Raw genomic sequence first — 7,024 nt, 5'->3', positions numbered from 1 at the left:
CTCTCAAAAGCAACATCATATTTACTATGTTCGGAAAAACACGGAGAGAACAGATATATAATGATGTTATAAGAATTGACTTCTGAGAGAGAGAGAGAGAGAGAGAGAGAGAGAATGCATATCGTTAAAGGCTAAAACATGTACCGATGTTAATTCAATCTCTTCACTGTGATGACTTATATTTAATTCTACACAGGCTATCCCTGGATGATTTTATTCAGGATAGGAAGCGTCCCTGACCCTGAAGGGGCCAATGAAAGCTACATCTCAATTTTTCATTTCGAAAGACTCACGGAAGCTGAATAACATCTTCCGGCGATAGCATGAATATATGTAAAAACTTAGGGAATTCTAAAGGTAAATCTGATCACTATGACAAGCCTCTCCTGGCTGAATATAATCTGCTGATGGTAACAAGAATGAATATAATGACGACAACCCAACAAATTTTAATTGTATCAAGTATGAATTCCTCTGCACGTTAAAGAACTAAATGTGCTGTACCCTACTTACTGCCCAGTGTCTCTAAAATCACTTCTTTCCTGTCGGTTTTATCCATCTATTACAATGTCTTCCATACCGAGTGGGGTTAACGAATCTTCATCAACCCTTTCCTTATTTGGATTATTTTTACTACTTACAGACTATTTCCATTAAATAAAGAGAGTTTGAAAAAAATGTTCGCTAATCGATATACTACCAAAATTAATTCAGACAAATCCATTTTATGAGTGTACCCGCTGACAATAAATAAGAGTCAGATAGTGAATATTATATGCCCATCCTTTGATCTGACACCTTATCTATCCACTCAGGCGTACGTATCAATCTGATCATGAATCTAATCGTTCTTTTATGATCTGACAAAGAGGAGGATGAAAACACGAAGAGGAGGATCAGACGGTGCAGACCACGAGTATATCCACACCCCTCGATACCACACCTCATCATACCTACTAACTTGGCTGCATTTACGTCACTCAGGAAGGATTGTTTATTTATTATCTGGCCGTTTCCATGACCACAATAAAAGAATGGGGACAAACAGAACAAATTATGTCCCCGCTCTTTGATCTGGCACCATGGCGTGTTTACCCACTCGGCTGCATTTGCGTCACTGATGATGGAAGCAACTGTCTTTATAATATCTGACAATATGCATGATCAGAACACGAAATTAAAGGTCGGAGAGTCAAAATTATAATCCATTCCTTTGATCTGACAGCTCAGCATGCCTACTTACGCATATTTGGCTGGAGTTACTTAATTCATGTGAAAGAAATGTTCTATTATTGTGACAGTTTGCATGATCAGAAGCACTGTACTTCTTTATATGTCCGATTCAGGGCATAGGTTTCGGTGCCCTCTCCCTGAGGCCCAGCCGTCCTCCTGCGTACAGTACCATACACCTCCACATGTCACCACTTCGGCGCTAACACCCACCGATCATATGGACTACATGCTAGGTCTGTCTTATATAGGACTGGTTTATTGGTATGAGTGGGGTGTTTTTACGACATTCCAACAGCCGGAACACAGGGATATGGATCAAACAATACAGATTAATTTAACACTAGATATTCTAATGCTATAACTATTCTTTAGTTGACATTTGGGTCACTATGCAAAGCCGCATTTCTAATTAAAGTACTGTCACCACTTGGATCCTCCGACCACAATCTCATCAAAGCCTCATTAGTCACCTGTCCTAAGCCTCCCTGTTCTAAACCTGTCAGGGTGACCAGATGGCTATTTGATAGAGCAGACTGGGATGGATTTAGAAATCATCTAGTTGATATTCCACGGCAGCCTTTCTTCTCCAGTGACATCAATTCTACCCAGTCCCACCTGAAGGACAATACAAGCTGGCATGAAATTGTTCAAACCCAGTCAACAGTACACTAAAAAATCAGACTCTACAAAACGGTTTGACGGCAACGGTGCCTGAGCAACGACCCAAAAGTCCATAGCAGATAACTTTTACTTAAAATAAAAACCATCTGAATCCCTCAGTCATTTTAAAATGGCTAGAAACCATGCAAAAACAGTAACAAATATCGCTAAATCCAAACTTCTTCATAACCAAGCATCCAAGCTATTAAATAATTCTAATGACAAGAGAATATTCTGGTCAACCCTCCATTCATTCAATAATAACATTAATAGGTCATCGCCCGTTCCCACATTAAAATATTCAGATGGTAACACTATAAATGACCCGCGTGGAAAAACGAACATCTTTGCCAGTACATTTGCCAGAAATTCTGTCTTAGAGGAGGTCACTCAGAACGTCCCTGTACTAGAACTTGACACTTCCGAAACTGCTCCACTAAAGATGTTGTTGTTGTTGAAAGATTCCCTGCACATATAGTGCAGGCCGGGCCATACATTAGCCCGGTCAGTGGTGTATGGGCTGATTAAAAAAGAGTAAGTGGGGAGGACAGGACCTGGGGAATGCCCAGCACACACGTCCTGCCTCCTGACTGGCTTTGTGGTGTGTGTGCACTAAAGATACAGACTAGATACGCAACATCGATCCTAGACAATTAACCACCCAATAAAGTTCCATGTAAAGTTTGAATTCCTCCAACTGTCTTGAAAATGTGTTCCCCAGAACTTGTTCCTGTTCTGGCTTAATTATTCTGATTATACACACGTACTCCTTCATACTCCAGGTCTCGGAAAGAAGCCAATATCCACCCAATTCCGAAGAAAGGAAGTTCCTCTGACCCCGCTGATTACACACCAAGAGCTATCACGTCTTCTCTTGGTAAAGTATTTGAGATTGTAATTAATAAGCATATTGTTAAACATCTTGAATCCAGCAACTTAATTAGTGAGACAGTATGGTTTCCGACACGAAATATCTCCTGATTTATACCATCCATCAGAAGACAGTACTAAGAGAGTCATTATAGAAAATATCACCACTCTTTTCATTTGCCACTTTATCAGTCGAACTTGAGTCACTCACCTACGCTGTATATATTCCTGACTCATCTGTCACTACAGAGGTATCAGAGCAGAGATAAGTGTCAGGCAGTGCAGAGTATATGGCCACCCTTTAATGTAGCAGCTTAGTTTACATACCTACTCTATTTCATTATGTCATTAACTTCTCTAGCCTACAGAGTTTCTCTCTCTCTCTCTCTCTCTCTCTCTCTCTCTCTCTCTCTCTCTCTATATATATATATATATATATATATATATATATATATACATATATATATATATATATATATATATATATATATATATATATATATATATATTTTTTTTTTTCATACATCCTTCAGACTTGTTTACTTGGTTTAGAACACCTCCATTATAGTTAAGGAGTTAATGAAGGATATATTTAACCATCCAGGTAGAAATTCTCTCTACCAAGCTGAATAATCATCTAGAGACAGCAAAAATGAAATACAAAACATATAAATACTGACATAAAAAGATACAGATACAAAAAATACAAGTACTGTGAAGTGGGTTGAAAAGAGGATCACAGATGTAGTGTTGTAGTAGTTGATTTTGGTGTTATTGTTATTGATGGTATTGTAGTTGCAGCCGTTGTTGTTTTGATGATATAGTTGATGCTGATGCTGTTCCTGTTGATGCTTAAGTTATGGATGTGGTTATTGCAGTAGTGGTTGTTGTTGTACCTGTAGTTTTTGTAGTTGCTTCTGTGGATGTGTTTTTTTGTTGCTGATTTTACTGTTCTTTGTTTCATCGTTTTTTGTTGTTTTGGTTGCCTTTTCCTACTGCTGATGCTGACTTTGATATTTTGTTCCTATCCACCACTTTCCTAACGACGGCCGACCAAGAAGCCTGCCTCTGAGCCTGGCTTGGGAGTCGTACACAAGCTTATGATCAATTTCCTGTCGTAACTGCGATTTCATTTTACAGGAGGGAGAAGGAGGGTGCAGAATCTTCCTCATCGTCTCTATAATAGGAAACGAAAGGATGCGATATGGTCTTAAAGGAAGGGCACCAATTGTACGGTAGAATCTTCCAGTGTTTCTTGTTCATTGGGTAAAGAAAAAAATAATCCTAGGTACAAGAGGAAAGATAGGTTTGTGAATTTCCTCCCAGTCCTGTGCCTCATGACCCGGACACTAATGCTGCGTAATGCTAATCGGATCTTCCTGGAACATTTCGTAAGATCAGAGAGTCCTGCTTAGATGTCCCTCCCACTTCCCTCCCCCCCTCCCCTCTCTCTCTCTCTCTCGTACCCATTAACCCGGATCCATGTGGGAATATGAGCGACGCGTGGCAGTCGAGGTGTAATATGGTAATGATGGGGGGCAGAACAATGGCCACATGGGCACTTATTAACGAGATAATGGCCAGGCGAGACAATCTGGATCCTGCAGTGTCTGTTCCGTTTGTGTAATTGGAGTCATCGAATGAACCATATTGCTGTATGCTTTGTTACGAGGATATTTTAGCAACGTAAAATTCGTGTTTTTTGTACATGTGTAAGAGGAGTAATCAAAACAGCAAATTCTTGTGCCCTTTCAAACGGGCTAATGATCAGGCAGAGCGTGTTTGAATCCGTAAGATGATCTGATCACCTGATTAAAATTTGGGTCAAATTGGGCCAAGACCCAGGCTCTAGGACCAAGAAATGTAAACAAAAAAAAAAACGGAGATGGGTAAAAATCGTTTTTTTTTTCGCTATAACTCCTTTCAAACTCGTCATATCGACAGGAAACCAAAACCGAAAGGTGCATATTACTAATCTGCATCCTATAACATGCCTCATCACATCAGGGGGGTCACCCCGAGTTAGCGGTAGAGGGGTCAATGTCAGGTGGGTCGGGCCTAAAATTTCAAATGGGCATAAAATCGTCAATTGTCACCCGATTTAGGCTAAATCTGGTATGTGACATCTCTGATTAGATATCCTGCTGTGTTTATGTCAGCACTAAAATGACTGCCAGGGACGGGTTTGCTGTGCCTTGACACCGCTTCTTGTTAACATTGTGAGAAGGATCTTGACACAAGTAAATGAAAACACAGAAGCAAAGGAAAACTACTGGAATACCCAGTGAAATGGCCATACAATCATCCAGTCCTGATTCAAACTGTGGAAAGTCCCGGTAGCCAGATCTGACTTCTTGTTGATATATGGTCATCTATGTATAAATAATGAGTTCCAGCAAATGCCAATGTGGTAAAAATGAGTGACACATCTTTTTCACTTCCTGGAACAGACAGTGTATGTGTGTGTGTGTGTGTGTGTGTGTGTGTGTGTGTGTGTGTGTGTGTGTGTGAAGGAATACCAAGTTTTCTGAGAGAGAGAGAGAGAGAGAGAGAGAAACACACACACACACACACACACACACACACACACACACACACACACACACACACACACACACACACACATACACAGAAATTCGTGGGTAGTATCCTTCCATCCTTATCCCAGAATCAAAATAAGAGTTTCAAAAAAAATGAAGTCCTTTCTACGTTACTCGTGTTACCTCCGCTTAAATTTGGCACTGGGCACACCTTACCTCATGCCAGGGTGAGATTAAGGGTACAGGATGAAGTACCAAGGTCAGTACTTAATGTCTAGCCACAAAACTAACAGTAGACTGGAGGTACTTTGTCTCTACCGATGTTGTACTTACTCCCTTCAGCCCGGGAACGTCTTTTTGCTTATTCTTGTTACTGGCAGATGATTTTATTTAGATTAAGGACGGAGAGTGAGAGACTGGCGAGGAGAGTGTATGTGAGTGAGGTGGAGGGGAGGGGAGAGGGATGGGGGGGCATGGATGAGATGGGAGATCGGAGTGGAGAGGTATATGAGAGAGAGGGGTGTGAGCTGGGAGCAGGGCAGTGAAATGGCGAGGGACAGGGCGACATGGAGGCAATTTGTTTGTGGCCACCCCTTACTGGATTAAGGAGTCTGGCAATAGATAGATAGATAGAAGAAAGCTCCTAGTAGTGGAAAGTTAGTAATGGATATGTAACCCCTGAAGATCATTTTTTTTTACAAACTGAGGAAAGCTTCGTTGGAACAGCAAGAACATACCTGAAAAACAGCCTTGGTAGTCACATTAAGGGGAAAACAAGGTACCGTACAGCATTTTGATGTCTGGCCCACAAAATTAACATCGGCCTGGCAGCACATTATCCCACCCGATCCTATACTTTACCCATTCACGATCAGGACAACTCTGCTGTTCTAGTCCAGCTAATAACAGACGATTTTATTCAGGTGTGACTGATTCATGGGAGCACTGATGTTTTATTATTCTTACCATTAGTTCTCCCATGGTTGAGAAAACTCTAGTATTTTATTCCACCTAACAGACTGTTTTATTAATGTGAATGAGTCAAATGATTCTGCGAGTGTTAACATTTCGCTACTGAAGGACTACAACTCTACTACGTGTTGTGCATAAACTAACACCAAACCACTTCATCACAATATCAACCAGCCTAAACACTAATCACTATCTCTATTCAACCATGCACGTTAAGGACTCCCCTATGTCTTCAGCTGAACCATGACCATTTTGATCAGCTGAAAATTAAGTAAGAAAGAAAGGAAAAATGTGCAGTATTAGCCACGCCTTTGCTGTAGGCAGAGAGGTACTTGCGTGTTGGTAGGAGGCGCGTGTCGAAGAAATGAAAGATGGCAGAAAGAATTAACAGATAGACAGACAAACAAATAAATGGGCAGATATACAGAACTGAGGATATAACGCGTTTTCTAGCCAACGGGACTTGGACACAATTCAAGCGGTAAATGAATGAATAAATGAATAAATAAATAAATAAGTAAGAACGGAATGTTGTTATTTTTCATTCCGTCCTCCCTCCTGCCAGCACACACCAACCAACCAACCAAGCCACGGACTGCCCCTTCCCTGCGTCTGTCTGTCTGTATGTGTGTACGCATGTGTGTCATTAAATAAGAGAGTAACTAATTGTCTAATATTCTCTCTCTCTCTCTCTCTCTCTCTCTAACATTAGCACAGACGCACCAGGTTCCCAAGGACCTTCTGTTGTT

General features: G+C 40.8%; 1 protein-coding gene and 1 long non-coding RNA gene across 5 annotated transcripts in view; one reads left to right on the top strand and one right to left on the bottom strand.

Moving 5' to 3' along the window:
- Positions 1 to 7,024, bottom strand: part of LOC145404465 (ras-related and estrogen-regulated growth inhibitor-like protein) — a 392,258-nt gene that overhangs the window by 59,734 nt on the left and 325,500 nt on the right. The window lies entirely within an intron of this gene.
- LOC145404291 (uncharacterized) overlaps positions 1 to 7,024 on the top strand; it is a 31,545-nt gene that overhangs the window by 8,628 nt on the left and 15,893 nt on the right. The window contains exon 2 of the long non-coding RNA XR_013898169.1: positions 2,676 to 2,770. This is a non-coding gene — a long non-coding RNA (uncharacterized LOC145404291). The remainder of the gene's footprint in view (positions 1 to 2,675; positions 2,771 to 7,024) is intronic.

The sequence above is a fragment of the Coenobita brevimanus genome, chromosome 63 (assembly GCF_032717465.1).
Source record: "Coenobita brevimanus isolate Jiangsu-jjx chromosome 63, ASM3271746v2, whole genome shotgun sequence".
NCBI classification, from domain to species: Eukaryota; Metazoa; Arthropoda; class Malacostraca; order Decapoda; family Coenobitidae; genus Coenobita; species Coenobita brevimanus.
Note: the sequence above shows the minus strand (reverse complement) of the source record. Positions and strands in the feature narration are given on the sequence as shown.